The 19,499-nt window shown below is 40.1% G+C and overlaps 1 protein-coding gene across 1 annotated transcript in view; it reads right to left on the bottom strand.

The window, feature by feature from the left end:
* The window catches only part of LOC102373566 (ankyrin repeat and sterile alpha motif domain-containing protein 1B), a 628,604-nt gene that overhangs the window by 160,764 nt on the left and 448,341 nt on the right, over positions 1 to 19,499 (bottom strand). The gene's annotated exons all lie outside the window — the stretch shown is intronic.

The raw sequence follows: 19,499 nt of genomic DNA, 5'->3' as shown, positions 1-19,499 counted from the left end.
ATTTTCAGTGGATACTTCTTGTAGACAAAGATTCTCTGCAAAATAGTAAGGGGTTATCTGTTTATAGTTTTCATCAAGTAGCTTTATAATAGTTACACCATTCTCAACATGCAAATGTCTTTGGTATGCTGCTTGGGTCTTACATATGTTTAGAAACAAAAGATATTGCTTGTCATAACACAGTCATGAACTGCTTCATTGTTAGTCTGTTAGAAATCAGCACTTAAGGGTTGGGTGTTTTTTGTTTGTTTGTTTTGTTTTTTTTTCCTTGATAATTTGACTAATTGCCTAGATTAATTGGAAAACAAACACAGACAGCTTGGGAGTGCTGAAAAAAGAGCTAGTAGAAAGGGAAATTGTTAAGGTACTTTAGGTCATTTGTATCCTATTAAATTGGCAGTGTCTCCTTCAATTTGTCACTGAGAAGGAATGCATACAAATAAGAGTGTTGTAAAATAGGTCATAAAAGGCCAGGTAAAATGAATTTGGATTTTTTTTATTAATAGCAACACTTTACCATTAACAAGTTCTCTTTTTACAAGGCTATTTCATAACTTTACATTTACATGTTTAGATTTTTTTACAAAATTAAAAAAGCTTTGGATTTTATTTTATGTAAAATACAAGATGATTTTTAAAGTGATGACAATCACTGAAAAAGAAAAGGAAATCACTTATGTGGTTATTGTCTCCAAACTATGCCTTGTTTCCCTTTTTTTTAAAGGCAGCAGTAGTACATTTCTGTGCAACTGAGTATAACCTACACCCATACTTCTCAGTAATTTATTTCCCCTTTGAAACTTAGATCCACATAAACTAAGAAAAATGGTGAAGACTCTACAAACAGAAGTTACAGTGCTTTAAGTGTATTCTTTTCATCCTTAAAATCTATGCTTTGGGACCGTGAAAAACATAGCTCTTTCACACACACACACACACACACACACACACACACACACACATGAAAGAGTTACGTTTTTCACGGTCCCAAAACGTAGACTTTAAAAACAGTGCCAAAAATCATAAGAGTTGGCAACACTGCAGTTGCAACCTTGAAAGTCAAAACAATACAAAATCTCTATGTGCAAATTCCAAGCCACAGCTATAGCTATCAGAAGAGGTTCAATTTATCATTTTCATAGACTGCAGAAAAAAAAATGATCAGTTTCCTCCCATTTGGTGAGGCAGTCACATGTCATATGCCATGGTTCACCAAAGCATGGGCCATAAAGCCCTTCCTGCTTGCCCAAAATAAGAAAATATAATTTAAAAAACAAGCATTGGAAAAGATTAAGACTTGGGAGGTAAGCTGGTATACATGACACCATCTCTCTCACCTGTCAATTGTTTAAATAGTTCCCCAACTTTTGCTCAGAGTCTATTGCTCAGGAAGTGTTATGAAATACTTAAAATAAAAGAAACCCCTACATATCTCCTTTTATAGCCAGGGGTCTAAAGTTTAGTTTTGGAAGACCTGAACACTTTGCAACAGGAAAGATGAGAGATGTAATGACAAAAGATAGGACACAAGATATGACTGCTGCAGACTCAGGAGCACCAAGACGACAAGTTTGAAAAACAAGGAAAGTCCTTGTTTTCTTTTGACCTAGAAGGTTGCTAGTTGAATTCAGTGGTATGTCACCTTCAGGACAAGTCTGAAAGGAGGTGGCAGTTATGTATAGGCCTAGTTTCTTGACTCTTTGTGACAGGAAAAATGTTTGTACCTAATAACCATAACTGTAAAACTCCTCTGTCCAGATGTCTCTAATTGGCTTGGAGGTAAGTGTGTTCATTGGAAGTTGTCTTTTTATTATTGTTCATTTTCTTTTTTATCATTTGCTCTAGAGTGTTGTAAATTTGGCTGTATGCTCTCCTTCCTTTTCTTAGTTTCACTTGTGTGCCAAGTAAATGCTAATTAAAACATATATATATATAGGTTTATATTTGCTTGGTTTTAATGGTTTTAATTCTGTGAGTATATAGAAAGAGGAGGAGACTGGCAATGAGTAATTAAATTTACCCTTCAAAATATTTCTGCAGTTCAAATTCTGGTGAATAATAACTGAGTCTGGAATTGGAAATGACTACAATGATCTTTAATAGGTATCAAATGGCAAGGCACTAAAATGATAGAAGTAAGATTGTTAAAGTGTTAGGACTTCCAGAATGCAACAGTGTAAGTTATAGTCTTTCCAAATACACAAAGTGCATTAGAAGACAAATAAAATATATGTTCTAAGTAATTGGGTTAGTGTTTTTGTTCAAGTCACAATGAACAGAATTCTATAACTCTTCCAGAGCTACTTTTTTAGACCATTTACAACTGAAATTGAATGTGAACTAAAATGTCTGTGTGTACTTTGGTGTACTTAGCACTGAATTATTTTCACTGTACTTTGCAAGCAAAACATGTAGCGAGCTTTTCAGAATTTTAGCTTGCAATGCTTCCTGTAGCAAGATTTAACCACATTTCACAATTATTTAATACATTTTTCCAAATTTATATGATTAGGGATTGCAAAATGTATGCACAGATTACTGTTCAGAAGCAACACTTGTTTTCTGAACCCATCATACGTCCTTCTCAGCAAGTAACACTTTCATGAGTGGAATGGTCTTGCAAACAAAGCATTATGATAATGCTTCAAGACCTCATTCTTAATTGAAAGTGAGTAAAGTTATATTTGAAGTAAGGATCCAGTTTCCCCTTAAATGAGAACCTTTTTTATGTAAATTTCTGTTGACTAAGCAACACATTTGTAGTATTGATGCATCCATCTTTCAGGAATGCAAGAAAACAAAGAACAAACAATAATCACTCTGTGCCCCTATAAAGACTTCTGCATTTGTTACACAATGGTTTGTGCCAACTTTGCCCAAAATGGTACTTTCAGTGAAGTATATTTTGCGTTCACATTTTACTCAGTGAAGACTTTCTTTTTCTTTTTTTTACCACTTATATCCAGCGAAAGTCCTGCAATTAATATTCAATATGTTAATTTTAACTGAATATCATTTTAGTAGGGTACATTATACTTGGGGCTGGGAGCTCTGCCTATTATTAAAGATCCTCAAAGCATCCATTACTTCATAAAATTGTAATTTTTTGGACTGACATTTCCCATGCAGGTATCCACCTTAGTCTGAAGTTTTCAGGAACATTAAAGCCAAAATGTCTTATTTCTGAGAACAAGCTTAGAGGAAAAATTAATTGTTTTGCTATTTAAATTTGTTTTGAAATGCACCATGGTTTGAAATAGGAGCAGTGAAAAGGCAAGAAGAGAATGGCCTTTGGGTCAGGGATAGGCATTTTGTTTTTTCTGTGCAAACCCTAATTCATTTTAGCAAGTTATAAACAAGCCTTTGGGGGGGAAAAATCTCAGCTTGTATATATGCAATATAGACATCTTATGGTTTAGCAGCTTCATTCTCAGTGAACATGTTCAGGCTTCTCAATATAGCATCTAGAGCTAATGAGACATGACTGCATGAGCCATTGCACAGAACAACTGAGGATGCCGTAGTCTGGTGCTGCAGGGGTGAAGCTATAATTCCTACTTCTAGCTACTCTGGCAAAGCTGGGGATGGCCACCAGAACTGAGAGCAAGGTGTCTCTCTCTCCTGTAGTCTCCAGGACTTCCCTGTTGGTACCAGAGTAGCACGGAGGAGGAAGCTGAGTCAAATGCAGGGGGGAGATGAATACCACAAGACAGAGTTTGTCAGTTTGCTTCTTAAAAATATTAAGAAATTGCACAAAAATGTTATATTAAAAGACAGGGGTATAGGTTGTAGACATGTTGGTCTAAGAACATAGACAGACAAGGTTCTTTGGGTAAATCTGATATCTTTTATTAGACCAACTCAAATAGTTGGAAAAATTCTTCTTAGCAACTTTATATTAAAAGACACACGTACACTACCCAAACACCAATGCAGGAGTGCCAGATGCTGTGCATACTGCACCTCAAAATGATGCAGTGTACATCATTAGGCAAGTGTCAAGTTTTCTCAGTTGTAGGCATGCTTATTTGGGTATGTCTACTATCAAGCTACAGTTGCCTACCTCACATTCTTTTGGGGTGAAGCATACATGGACCAGACATGCTGTGCTTCACTGCAATGCTCCCTAGCATAGAATTTGATGTAGATATGCCCTAAGTTTGCAGCCTTTATTTAGCCTCCTTGCTTTTATGTGCTGATTCGGTCTTTACAAGATGAGTTATTATTTTTTTTCCACGGACCACCAGTCTCATTCTGTGTACAGAATAGATAGCACTCAATGAAAAAGAAGCTTTTCAACATTTTGTTTTATCCTCATTTCTTAGGTGTGGCCCCATAGCCTATTTCCTGCACTGTTTTCAGACCCTGCTCTGAATATGGAATAATTAATTTTCTTTTAGGATTTTCAAGAGGGATCATTACTACAATACTTGAGTGCTTCACAGGTATCAATGTATTTATCTTCATAATCTCCTTGTGAACTGAGAAAATGCTATTATGCCCGTTTTAGATACAGGGAGCCAAGGCATGGTGAGACTGAGATCTGCCCAATTTAAAAATCCTATAACCTGATTTATTTTAGTGTATTTAGTACTCCCTTGTATATGTTCAAAACACTGCTCCCACTGACTTCAGTTGCACCTGTGAGTGCTCAAAGTCACTACAAAATCAAACCTCAGTGTCTCAAGCTGGGCACCCAGAAAATAGGGAATATAATTAATTAGCACCTGTTTTGAAAAGTTTGGTTTAAGGAATTCACCCAGTTTTACACAGAAATTCCAGAAGAAACAGGAACTGAATCCACTGCAGGGCAATGTTGAAGTGCCTTTACCAAGAACCTGTATTTTCTCTTCAAGTACTCCCTGGCCTCAGTCATTAAACACCCTCCAAATTCCACAACAGATGAGGCCAGGTGTCCTACAGATAAATTTCCTTCATTACACCATTCTCATTCATCCCAAGAGCAGATTTATCCTTGTGCTTTGAATTAGGGAGGTATCTCATGGAAAAATTTAGGCAGGTCCAAATATGAGTGCACAGGCAACTTAAATTCTGGCATGTCCTCATTGTTAAATGCATGACTTTGGAAACTTAACACACTTTAAATGCAGTTTTGATGTAGGTTGGTTTGCTGCAGCATCAGCTCTGTGTGCGCTTGGTTCAGGCAATCACTACCATAATTAAGGGTGTGTAAGAAGGGCACTAAGTTAGGAGGGGCACCAGAATCTCCCACCCTCATGGAGTCTGTATCCTGGCAGCATACCCATACTGGAAACTCCAAAACTGGCAGCATACCCATGCTGGGAACTCCAAAGAGTCCCTGGATGCTGCTGCTGTTGCTTTAAGAGCAACGGCAGGGAAAGATGGAGTATGCCAGAGTATGCCGCATAAAAGCAGCAGCAGCTTAGCCGGGGACTGTTTAGGAGTTCCCAGCATGGGTAAGACTGCTTCTCTTGCCTCCACCCCGCTTCTTTTCTGCAGGATCTGCCCTGGGTACCAACTCGACTTGTTATACCACTATAGGGAATAGTATCATAGTACAATACTGGACTAGATCCATGCTCAGTCTAGTCAATAACTTACCTAGGACTAGACAGAGAGCAAGAGAACTCACAGAAATATGCAGGAAACCCTGTGACAGCAAATCATAGACTAATCTATCCACAGGTCAAGTGTCTTGCTAGCCCTCAGCAATTACTAGCAAAGGGCCCAAAGGAAAAGGTGTTGTATAATCCATTAACATCGTATATCTAAAATATTTTTACTGTCCATAGTAATGTTTGATTGTTGCAAATCCTATTAGGATCTTGGCCTCAATTATATGTATATTGAAAAAAGGTATATATGAATGCCTGAAATTCTCCCTCTACCATTTCCATTATTTTAAATAGGCTTATATAATGTGTCTTTTTTTTTCTTTTCATTTTGTTTTCTCATCTAAAATAAGCAGTGCTTTTTTAGACTCTTTCTAGTCCCCTGCTATTTCTATGTAATCATTTTTGGGATGATTTACAGTGGATATACTGTGTTCCGTTTTGATCAATATGATATTTTTCACATTATTTCCTATCCCATTTTTTATTTGTTTGTTTGACTACTATTGTGTATTGAAAATATGTTTTCACTGAGCTGCCCATAGTATTGTTTAGGCTATTTTCCTAAACAGATATGGCTAATTTCAAATGTATGACAAGAAACTAATGTAGCATTGCACACACGATGCATACAAGCAGTTCAAACAGCTCGTTCCACTGTGCTCAATCCTGTAGTATGTTTAGATTCATCCAAATCTTTTCAGTCCTCACTAAGTGTTTTATAACTTTAAGTATCTCAACCAGTTTAATTGGCACTGAAGTAAAAGTACTGTATTCTCCCTTTTACAGCGATGATAGACAGTTTCTAATGAACAGCCTCTTAATGTCACCAAATCAGATTTCCATCCCCTTGCATTAGTGCTCAGAGACATATCTATAGGAGGGGCTGGTTGTGATACCCTGGAGAGAGAATAGTGGAGAAGGGGTTTAACCAGGAGGTTGTCTATGTAGAGGAATCTTTCTGCTTACATTAAATTATTTCCTTTAAGTAAGACTTTGTAACCTTGAAGAACACTCTGGAACGTGTTCATATACAGCATATTGTATTTCCTACTAATACACCATTCTATTCGCTCACACAACTAAACAGTGCCTAAATTACAAAAAACACACCAATTTTCCCCTCTGCAGCATCTTTGACATTATCACTACATTCAAATGCACTGCATCCATTGCTCATCCATCTGACTGCCTCTGCTCTGGAAATAACAACCATTCTATTGCTCTGTGTGTAGTACACATAATATATTTTCAAAACATTCCCTTCTATAGACACTAACTATATTATCTCAGAACTTCAGATTGATATTGGCCAGACTCACTAGAATACATATTACCAGCTTGCCATTTAGATAACAAATTGAAATTCAAGCCCCCCATTTACACACCAGTGCACCACTGTATATTTCCTGGGGTGCAAACATATCTCTGCTGGCTCGTTTCCAGCTATCACCACGCACACAGTACAAATTACAGGTGTTTCATCAAACTCGCATGACTATTTCTGATTCTCACTCAAACACAGGATAATTTATTTTTAAAAATATGCTGAATTCAAATATATTCTGTAAATTTCTTGTTTATGTAAATGAACTGGATCTGACAACACTGATGCCTATTTCACAAGACAATAAGATTCAGCAAAAGAGTAATGCCTATTAAAATGAAGGAAAACTGGTAAAAAAAATGTAATAGATAAATTATAACTACCGAGTTACATCTTCAATAAGAACTGTTGTTGCCATGGCAAGAGTTTCTAATGTAGAATAAAAAAATTGAGAGAGTGATTTGTGTTATAGCTATGGTAACAACTGTATAATGACACCTGTGCTACTAATCTATTCAAATCCTGTTTGTTTCATCCAGAAAGATGTTTGTAGTGAACTATTCTGCACATGCGTAATATCTATTCAAAAACATATCCTCAACACTGATTTCCACATTATCACTCAATTCACAAATCTGACAACAACAGTAGTATTAACAGAGCATCCAGTGATCTTTTCTGGAGTTTTCCTATGTATTTATCCAAGTTGGAGCAACCTGTTTAGGAGGATGGGTAGCAAAAAGCAGCTTGTTTTTATGGTTAAAAAAACAACAACTGGCTTTTGACATACTGGAATAATACTTCAAGCTTTGACAACATCACTTGTCTTTTCAAGTTGGTATAATACAATAATGGTGTTATGTAAGATAAAATATAAATTCCCACCCAATATTTGAGCTCTGAAATGGAAATGTTCAGCATGAGCAATAGAACAGGAAAGCATTATTTCATACAGTAAACATCACGGTGCTCTGAACAGATGCCAGCAATTTGATGTCAGTGTATTGGCTGCCAATTTCTCTAGCAAGCTACTACAAAATTTCCTCACTAGTAAATATTATAACAAGGTATATAGGATCTGTGTTGGAAATTTAATAATGTGATCACTAAACAAACTATTTAAAAAGTCAACTTTTGCTGATCTTCATACTATCACCAGTATCAGCACAAATGATCAGCCACATGTCATTTTCTTCCTCTGACTCTTCCTGAATTATAGGAAATTTGGTGTCAGCAGCCCCCAGTTCTATGCCCACAGCTTTATATCAGCAACAATACAAGTTTTCTGAAACCTCCATCCCCTTGAAGACACTCTCAGCAGTACTAGACTTCTTAAGCTTCTACATATTTTTGTTGTTCTAATTCTCATGTATTTGCCTTTACTTCCATTGCACTATACTGCATCTCCATTTGACTACACACCCAAAGACTCCATCTAAAATACTGATCAACTACTGCCACATATGTGAGTAAATGGTGGAAATAAAATTCTCCTCGTCTTCTCTGACACTTCCCGCAATCTTCTGGTCCTTTCAGTTCCTTTTCCCTCACTTGACATTCCATAACTATTACTTCTCTACTTCTCCCCCTCTTAGTTTTTAATCCCATCAGTTATTCACCACCCCCACCACCCTGTATACTAGTAAATAAGCTATTTTAAAGTTACAATAAGAAAATGAAGTTAAAGGTAAGACAAATTATTTTTCAAAGACTTGTCCAAACAATACATGCACCTTTCCCAAGAGAAAGAGACCTCCTAAATTGGGAAGCATATTTTACGTGGGGAAGTAGATTTCTGCAGTGGAGCAGCTGCCAGAGGGTGCTGCAATGGTCACATTACTTTTGTCTTTGGCCTCAGAGAAGAAATCGAGTACACTCTGCAGCATCACAGTTAGCACTAATCCAAATTTGGCAGTGGCTGCAAGAGACCTAAAACTAGCTTTTGCTTGAAGCCACCAGTGCTGAGGTCAAGTGAACTGTTCCATGTGGTCATCCTTCAGCCCCTACTCCAGAATAATCTTTTTATCATCATTCTCTTTTCCCAAAATGAGGTGCAAAATGGGGTTTGTGGTATGTCAGAAAATACGGTAGATTTTGTTTTAGTTTGGAAAAAAGGAGATCAAAGGGCCACCTGATTGCTGTTTTCTAATATTTGAAAGCCTGCAAGCAAGATAGAGAAAGCCTAGTCTTCCTTCTAAACTCATGATTCCAGTATCATCTAATGAGCTTTTTTGGTTTTTTGTTTGTTTATTTATTCATTGCAGTTTAGCCTAGTTCTATACCCTTCTTAACTCAAATATGACCTAGTTTGAATTTGGTGGTTTTTCTGTGTCTTTTTTTAATTAAAATTTTCATGCATTAATACTATGCAAGGAAGTCAAAGAATGTTACCAGGTGATTTTTTTAAAAATAATTTGAAGATATTTAAGATTAATCTTAAATTATTCTTTTCATTTTTAGGGCTACATTCACCAGTATATGTTGACTAATTCTTTTTTTAATATCTATCTGGATCACCATCTGGATTTTTGTGACCCTTTGAAGGGTTCTGGAGGGTGCCACACAATGTTAGCACTGTTAGGTGTGCAAACATGATTCAAAGATAAATTCAGAGTTTTCACAAAGGACTCCAGTGTTAAAAACAGTCTGACTAGGTGTGATCTTTCTGAGTTCTTTACAACAGAAGAACAAAATGGCAAAGTGATGCAGCTGGGTGCCTAGGGCACAGGGCCCATGAAAACTTTCAGTTGCTGCTGCTGCTACAACTGCACAGCTACTGGTGACAGTCAGCTTTTTTTGCCCCCCCCCAAATCAGCATCTGGGGTGGTTGCTCTAGTTGCCCCTCCCTTACTACGCCACTAGCTCTATTATTTTTTTATAGTAAAAAATAAAGTGAAAGTTAAACACTGGCATTTTCTAAGGGGTGTCTTGAGTCTATCTAGGGGTGTCTGAAGCCTAAAACAATTGAGAACCACTGGGGTAGAGAAAACAGATTGCCTTCCACTGAGTTGCCCTCTAAACATATCTATTAGCTCTCAATTATCCCTACTGGGAGTGAAGCCGACCTGTTTTCAGAGAAAATCACAACCCACTTTGTTGTTAGTGGATGGAGTGCAACTTTGAGCAGCAAACAAAATGAGGCAGTAGCTATCTTTTCTGAGGGCATCCTGTGGCCTTAAACACACTGAGAAAATAGAAAATGCCAATCAATTGGAAATAGGGCAGCTCTTTGTGGAACTGCCTGAAAATTATTTTCCAGCATCTGCTGAAGGAGAAACTTGCAGTTAGGAATAATAAAAGTAAATAATAACTGATAAATCTAAAGAAATATTTTGTTCTAATCCTTGCACAGGATTTTAGTAATTGGGTGTGCCACATGGTACGCAACTTCATAATTAAAATAATTTCATGAACTAATTAATCAGATTTTTTGTATATCTTCAGAATATACATTCAGTATATAAAGAATCATTTCTGTAATTGTGGAGATAATTTTTTATATGTAACAGAGAAAATTAAGTCCTGTTTTAAGTTCAAAATTCAACCTAACTGTGGAGCTGCAGCTGTTGCCTCTCTTATGCAGTATCCATGAGAATTTCTTTCTGTGTAACTATACTTGGCAGCGCTTCTATAGCCCTTTTAATGGTAATTCATAAAAAAGAGACAACCTTTCATGAATTAGATGATCATACAGAATCACAATCCCTCCTCAAACTTCCTGCTTTCCAAAATGTGAAATTTTGCAGGGTGTTCCCAGAAGTACTTCATGGTACAGGTGGTCCATCAACTACACTTGAAGAAATACTAATAAATCAAAGGACATGGCTCAACTTGGGAATCTGGTTCAGAGATACCATAAAACCTCATTGTCTAATAGCCATCTCAACACCCAGGCTTACTCTAGAATTCTTACTGAGCAGCTAACCTCTACAGTACCGCAAGAGAAAACTTTTTTCCTTGCAAATTTGTGAGAAACATTTTAACTGGGTAGAAATAAGTACAAGATATCATCATATATTCTGCAGAGAGTTGTTATATATTAACTGCATTCAGAAGTTCTGTCATTTTGTCTTGCTTGTAGGAGAGAAGGTGGTTGAGTGGGAGGTGGCTGTGCTCAGAAAGTACATGTTATTCTTTCCAACATAGTAGAACAGAGAACAGTACTAGAAGAGGAAAGGTCAGTAGTATTTATCAACCAAACAAACCAATGATAAAGCAAGAGGTTGGACAAATTATGTTTCTGGGACCAAAACTTTCTGTGCACAAATCCAGTGAAGTCTAGTCAATTCCCCCCTATAGTGATTATCTATCTTCATGAAATAAAAGTAAAATAAGTTATGAAAGAATAAGTCTTCCAACAAATAGGAATAAAGGATTTATTCCTGACAATTAAAACAAAAAACAGGGATTCGTAACTAACAATGTATTTGTATACATTGCTTTAATTTTCAGACCAAACATAATTCAGCAATGTCCATAGATCTTTTATCTGGAAGGAAAGTCTTGCACATACAACTTCTCAGTTTCCTCAGATGTGGCATGGGGCAAAGGGATCTCTTTCCTATGCACTGCTGAGGCACTTGTATCCTTTTGATCCTTACTATGGAATCAACTTTTGGTCTCAGCAGTTTCTTCAGAAAGGGATGCCTAGGTAAGGAGTGGGGTAGAAAGTACGTTGGAGTATACTTGTTTTTTTTCAGCTATTTTCCAGTCAAATCTATGTGGAAGTTCTCTACTTGTTTTACCTTTCCTTACTGTTACATTTAAAAAGCAGACCAGAGAGGAAAAAAAAAAGAATGCTGCCTTAACAGAGAGAACAAGTAAGGCCCTAAATTCAAATGGTCTCTCTCATGTAACGCAAACATATCTCTGGTGCCAAGAAAACCACCAGCCCCAATGAAGCACTCTCTCCAATTACAGAATATCATTAAAATGGTTCCCAAAATATCTGGAAACAGGGCAAAATATGAACTATCTTGATGAACTGATTTACCACTATTAAATGGTCTTATGGCACTCAAGATAGTGGTAATTTGACTATGAAATCAATTATAATGAGGGCCCAAGGTCCTGATGGTGCCTTTATGGGTACAAATGGTTTGTAGCGGGAAAGATTTGATGCTGCTGCAGAAGGTGTAGGATCACACATAGGCCTATATGAAGTGTCTCATTTGAGGCCACCAGAATGATTGGAAGCCATATGAAAGGTCTCTATTTGGCCAGAATGCCCTCTCCAAGGGGCATCATGGCAGGCCCAGGGTGGTTCCAGCTGCAGGGGTCCTTCAGGGAAATATGAGCAGTCCTTCATGAACAGCAGCTCATCTTTCCAGGGATGGAAGGAGCACTGGTGCTTTTGTTGGGTGTCAGGAATCTTTTGGCAAATGGTCATTTGGGAGGGCTGCTCCAAGGGAGGACAGGAAGTCTAGAGATGTGGTTCCACAAAGGAAATCCCAAAAGCAGGACTACATTTGGGGCAGGTAGGTCTGTGAATATTTGCATTTTCAAGGCAAGGCATTGGTTTTCCCATTCTTCCCCTCCAACCGGTATATTACCATGAATGCAAGCAGGAAAGGAAGAGAAACTAATAACACAGATGGGGATTCAGGATTTTGGCTGACTTCAGACTCTCCAAGTTTTCATGCTCAGTGTACACACATATGGGGCATTGGCTCCTTCAGGGTAATGGTACTAAGTTTCAAATCACATCTTGATTGTCAGGAGTTCTTTAACTGCATCACAGTCATGACACATTCCTAATGGCTACGGCCAATGAATCCATTTCCATAATGAAAGGTTTTTCTGGGTCTGGGTGTGCAAGTATGGGTGCTGATATAAATGCCTCTTAGCATTTAGAAACCACCTGAGCTTTCTGAGCTAGTGAAACCTTGCTGGTTTGTGCAGAGTGGCTGTGACTTGGGCAAACCTCTGGGGAGAAGTTGGGGGTGAAACAATGATAGAAGTTTGCAAATCTTATAAACTTTCAGATGACATGAATGCCTCGTGAGTCAGCCCAGTTGTGTACAGCTGCTACCTTCCAGGGATCCATCTGAACCCCCTTTGCTCACAAGAAGGAACCCAGGAATTCTAAGGAGACCTCAAACTCACATTCCTTGAGTTTTACATAGAGCCCATGCTGTTGTAGCCCCTCTAAAACTATTTCAGACATGGTGGTCATAGTTGGTTTGGTCCTCTGAATAAATAAGGATGTCATTCAAGTAAACCACAACAAAGATCCAGTATGCCCCAGAGCACATCAATGCTGGAATGTGGCATGAGTATTGGCAAAACCAAAGGGCATATCAGGTACTCAAAAGTGTCTCTAGCATGTCCTGAGGGCTGTCTTCCAGTTGTCTTCCCTCCTGATTCAGACCAGGTTGTAAGCTCCCATTAAGAGCAGGTTTTACTAAACTTGCCATCATATGATTAGATACTGTTAGAACCCATTTAGATAGTCTTTGGGTAAATAGTACCCAATCTTTCATCCTGTTTGCAAATGCCATAAATAGCCTAAGAGTTCCCAAGTGGGTTGTTTTGCCAAGTTAATTTGGAAGAGCCCTAACTACATACAAAGTGTGTGGTTTGACTTCCACCAGATTGGCATGTTCCATCTTGTACCATCTACACTTTTCCCAGAGCCTGGCGAAGGGACTTTGATCCCAAAAGCTTACAGAAAAGGACAATTTTCTTGCCATTTTCCAGTTGGTCTAATAAAAGATATCAGTTTGGAACCAAGAGTTCTAGTTTTTTGTATAACTAGATTGGGATGGCGCTTGAGGAAAATGTGGCAGATGAACCCCAGAATTCAAATGAAAATCTGACAATCTTAACTATGAACATAGGCTAATATACAATGGTCACAGTGTCCTAATGTCTGTATCACTACTACTCTGTAGGTTGATACTATAGCTAGGCTGGACCAGGCTGTTTTTACAGGTAGATGAACAGTTAGCAGTCACATCTATGAAAGCATAGTTTGCCTTCATTTTGTGTTACACCAATATATTCCCCATCTTACACTTGCCAAGTTCCTTAATAGCTCTATGTATTTTCCTCATTTTGGAGCTGCCCCTGAAACTGGAATCTTTATAGACTAATATGGCTAACTACCTTTTTCTTGCTCATAGTTTTAAATGGGGAAATGGATATTATTCTTCAGCTTCTAGCAAAATGCTGTTATTGTTACTTATACTGCTAAGTGTACCCATGTGGACCTGATAAATAGCCCTGGATTCTTCTCAGATAGTAGCTAGTCCAGAACAGGAGTTAGGCAATGCAGTTCTATCTGTCTCCCATAAAGACCTAAGTGACACTGATGTTCATTATTCAAAAGGAATGGATGCATTCATGCTTCCCAGCACAGACTTCAAATCTTGCACTCTGAAAACACAAGCGAGTACCCTGGGCTATTTTTTTTCTGTGGTGATGGTCTCTCTCTCTCTCTCTCTCTCTCTCTCTCTCTTTGACCAAGGATTCAACCAATTCCAACCAGGACCAGAAAAAGTCTAAATAAGATTTTGTTGAGATTGATGTACCTCTATGAAAGGTTTCAGTCCCTAAATCTTGCCATTTTATCTTGAAGAACACCTCTAAAGCACCTTTCATCTCCCTCCACACAGCTAAAACTCTTATCCAGGTCATTATCTTGTACCTCTTAGTATACTTTCATCCTTTCTGGTCTTGACCCCTCAAAACACAGCAGGAAGATCATCTTCCCAGGCATCACTTCTCTGTTTCTTCCTTATTCCCTGGTATCAACTGCAAATTCTCTGTCTTCACTTTTATGACAGTTTGTGGCACAACCCTCACTATACATATCACCTTTCATGTTATCAATTTCTACTTCCCCTTGGCCAGCAAGGTCTTGTGGGACTGTCTTGTGGGACAGATTTAATGTAACCTGAGAATTCATGGTTTTATTCATTCATTCTGATGTGATCCCTTTTGTTATCCTAGCATAGGTAGTAGAAGTATGGAGCTGCTAGATACATTTATTCTTACTTTGAATTACTGTTCCATTATTTCAGCATTCAGAATATCCCATTTAAAATAATTTAATTTCAAGTAGATTGTTCAAAAGCTGTGGGAGAATTAACTTTGTATATAAATAGTAAGGTTGAACAGATCCTTTATTGCAATTGTTAAAACGTAATATTGCTGCTAGCCACCTCTGTAGAGATTCAAGATCATCTTATATTGAAATGAGACTAACTGTTCCTATGCTTTCTTTGATGTAGATATGAACTGCTAGCTCTGACAAATTTCTCTCCCTTACCATACATGCTCAGGAGGATGGAACATTTAGCAGAAGTTTACTGAATCAAACATAATTAACTTATAATTGGAGAAATAATATTACCATTGTTTTAATCAGCTTATTTTTCACCAGGAACAAATTGGAAATCAAATGTGTAAAGGTCTCAGGAAATTTTGATCAAGTCACTTATGTCTCTGTATAGAGTAGATGCATTCTGGCCACATCCAGACAAGTGAGCATGTGCCTGTTACGGTGTCTCAAAGCAGTTTGAGATGCCACAAGAGGCATGCTAGGAATGAAAATGTTCCCCGCACTGCATATTTGCAGCATGGACTCTAATGCTGATACCAGGAAATCCTGGTATATGAAAAAAAAACCCAAAAACCCATGATGGAAAAAAGTGGCGCATGGTGTACTCTTGGAGCATGCCCTGAAGCAACTGGAGGCTGAGTCCTCCAAAGGGACACTTTAGCATGCAGCCAGAATCTCTATGCCTGCCATGTGCCTCTGCTGCTCCAGAACCACCCCCTCTGCCAGGTCCCATGAACCACTTGGGTGTGTGATGGGCTGGTGGGAAGGGTGGAGGTGGCAGCAGGGGTGTGTGTGCCTCAGCATGCTGGAGGAAATAGAAGTGGGGCAAGGCTGGCAGCAGTGGATTGGAGCTAGGCTCTGTTCCTGGTAAGTAGGAATGTGGGAGTGGAGGCTTTAGGGGGGGACTATGTGGGGGTTGGGGAGACTACTTGGGAGGGGTGGGTCCCCTGCCTGCCCCCCCACATGGTGCAGGGCCCCCACAACAGCAGCAGACAGCAGCAGTGGGCCGTCAGGCTTCTCATGGCCCACTGCTAGCAGAGCCCCACAGGTAGCACGTGGCACTGCCTGAGATCCAGGGGCTACTTGTAGCACATGGCACCAGCCCACTGGCATGCGCCTTCAAACAAGACCAGGCCGGTTCTTGCTGCCACCCAAGGATCCCAGCACCGCATTCAGGAGCCACACACCAGTGGGCTAGGTTGGGTCCTGCCTCCATGGAGCCATCCCAGCCTGAAAGCATGTGTGACCCAGCCTTGCCCCCACTGGCACGCAGTTCCTGTGTGTAGTGCCAGGAGCTTCAAATGGCAGCAAGAGCTGGCCTAATCCTGCCCAAAGATGTGCACCAGTGGGCAAATCCACCCACAACCCCCACCCTCACAAACCTCCCATCTACATATCCACCCACAAATGCCACACACCCGCCAACCCCTGAAAAAAGCCCTACACCCACCTCTACACCCACCCACAAACCCCACCACAAACTCGCACCCTGCATGCCCAGCCACCAGATGGGACAGGACAGGACCTGCTGATGGGAGCCATGGCTGCAGGGGTGACTGCCCCCCTGCAGCCAAGCCCTGTGCCCACACCAGTGCTAGGGCATGTGGCTCCAGCCTGGGGGCAGGGGGGGATTCTGGTCCCAGGAACCACTTGAGTGTGTGATTGGCTGGTGGGAGGGGTGGAGGTAGCAGTAGGGGGGTGTGTGTGAGAGAGAGAGAGAGAGAGAGAGAGAGAGAGAGAGAGAGAGAGAGATTTGGGGGTGGAGGGTGGGGGAGCACTCTGGGTAGGTGGCTGACCTCCTGGCCATTTGAGGCCAGGAACACACACTTTGACAGTTCCAAAGCAGACCACTGCAACGAGCACATCTTCTGGCGATAACTGTCCAGATGGTAGAGTGGGGGCACAATAAGACATGGCAGCAGTGCTGCACAAAGGCTAACTGTGCGGCTATGGTCCACTGACAGCTGACTCATAGGTGCAGGTGGCTCTGCTGCAGTGCCCATACCAAAGCACAAGCAGCCATGTGGTCCCCGTCTGGGTCTGGCAAGCACGCAGCCATGGGGCCGCAGGTCCAAGGGGGCAGATGCTGTTGCAGATGGCAGCAAGTCACAGCCAGGCAGCAGCCCCCACTGCCAGACTCCTGCAGTAGGTAGGGGGTGCAGGGGCCACTCTAGGTTAGGGCTGCTTCAGCAGTCCAGCTGGCACAAGGGGCTAGTGTCCCCAGACACCAACTGGCAGGGCCTCAGAAGCTCCTGTGGGCAAGTAGCCCTGAGCTGTTTGCCAGGGCAGCTTTTTATACTGCTGGGCCCAGCATAGGTGCTAGCCCCAGCCTCTAGCTCCCTCTGGCGGAAGATTGGGGAGTTCCTGGGCAGGGTAAGTTTGTCCCAAATGGTACAACTTGCCCCACACCAAAGTGCATGTTCAGGCACGTATGCCAAGGCACAAATCTCTGGCACAATTTTGTGCCACTGCTATTTGAGCTGCTGCAAGCTTATGTGCCTGCATGTGTGGACATGCCCTCTGACACTTCATGTAACCACTTATTTTAGCACTAAAACCATTGCTACAGATAGGGTAAAAATACTTAATTAGTTTGAGGACATGTGAGCTGAAAACTAAATTTATAGTATGGAGGCAAAATAACTTCAAGGATACCCTGCCAGCAGAAGCGAGGAGAAGGGACAAGCCACTATTTTTGCACTTCTCATGATAAAGAACAAAACATTTTAACTAAGTGAAGCTGGAGCTGGGGAGACAAAATGCTCATAGGACAGATGACATCTCCTGGTGGACCAGTAATGACCATAATGGCACATAAGCAAATCTCGAGTGCCACACGCTCAACGTTCTTCATGCCATCATTATTACAATTTTAACAGTACAGTTAACTATACTACTATACTTGTAGAACCAAGGGGTTTTGTTGATGATATATTTTATTGGCTCAGCTGAATAGCTGGGAGAGATGCTAAGATAAGCATTTTGGGCACAAAATGCCCTTTTTCAGGTATGGGAAAAAGGCAAGAGGAGCCTAAGCTAAATACTGGATAAAATGTATCTGCACTAACATTTCTGCCATAGTTACAGCATGGGAAAGGTATGTTTACAAAGGTTTTAGTGCTTTTGTGGCGTTTAAAAGATAATAGGTTTCATTGCAAGTAAATTACTTAATATCGTATGGTTTGCTATGCTGTGCCTTATCTCCCCTCATACTTCATATATGTACAGATCTATGATATCACCTGGATGATCTGAACATGCTAGTTGGATCCTGAAAAAAGCCAGTGATTCAGCATACAAATAATTTCTTATCTGGTATTTTCCATCCAATACAACACAAAGCCCTTTACCAAACAAGGGAAAGGATGGGGAAGGAGGAAGTAAGATGCTTTCTGTACTCCGTATGAACAAAATGTTATGTTGATTTTGATACAGATTGTGCAGCATTAAAGCTATGTTCTATTTAAAATTTAAAATGGAATTATGGATTTGCTCTGTATTACCATCAACTAATACAGAACTGTTCCAACATATAAAATATTTGAATATTTTAAGCAATGACCCAAATTAGGCCAGTTTTGCATGCAAATTAAATAATAGAATATAGACAATATAATCCTAAGGATTCTAGAGACACAAGTGATCTTTCAGAGGAAATTCCAATAATACATTTCTATGGGAGTATTTTAAGGTTAACAATCTGATGGTGTTACCAATATGTTTATCATATTTAGAGCATTAATTCATACTACTTAAAAATTAAAACAATAGCAAATCAAGTGACATTAAAAGATTTAAACAGCTATATTTTGTTTTCCATAACATTAATTTAGAGGTCTTTAATCCATGTTTCCAATGGCACCATAGAATTCTGTATAACTAAAACAAGTCTAAATCTAGTGCATCAATGAAGCATTTCTAATGTGAACTGTATGAATAAAAATATCATTTAACTATTTAAATGGTTAAATGATATATAGGGATAATGTCCAACCTGACCATAAGGAAATTATATTTGCTCTAAAGATAGATTAAAAGAAACTTTATTTCAGACCAGGCTTGTCTAACATATAGCCCGCAGGCCGCCATGCGGACTGCCAAGGCATTTTCTGCGGCCCGCGGTGCTGTGACAGGAAACGAAAGTAAACATTCTTTACTTTTGTTCCCACCCCTCGTCCCTCCCCTAACCCCTCAGCAGATTCCTAATGGCTGTTGAAGGGACAAGGTTCCCACACGCACTGTGTCAGCTTGACGTTGCTGATGTGGTGCGTGTGGGAAGAGGAGTAGCCATGTGCTGGTCGGGACAGGATGAGCCCAGCTGGAGCAGCAGGGGCTCAGCTGCACTTTCCCCCTACCTGCGCTGGTCAGTCCCAAGTGGCACACGGCTCCGCCGCTGCCTGTGCTGGCTGGTGCCGACCCGGGCAGGTCTGTCCCATCCAGAGCAGCATGCAGTTGAAGCTGGATTCCCACGTGCTGCTGGGGCTGGGAGGAGCCTGGCCAAGTTGGCCCCAGC

This window comes from Alligator sinensis, unplaced genomic scaffold (genome assembly GCF_000455745.1).
Source record: "Alligator sinensis unplaced genomic scaffold, ASM45574v1 scaffold154_1, whole genome shotgun sequence".
Lineage (NCBI taxonomy): Eukaryota > Metazoa > Chordata > Crocodylia > Alligatoridae > Alligator > Alligator sinensis.
Note: the sequence above shows the minus strand (reverse complement) of the source record. Positions and strands in the feature narration are given on the sequence as shown.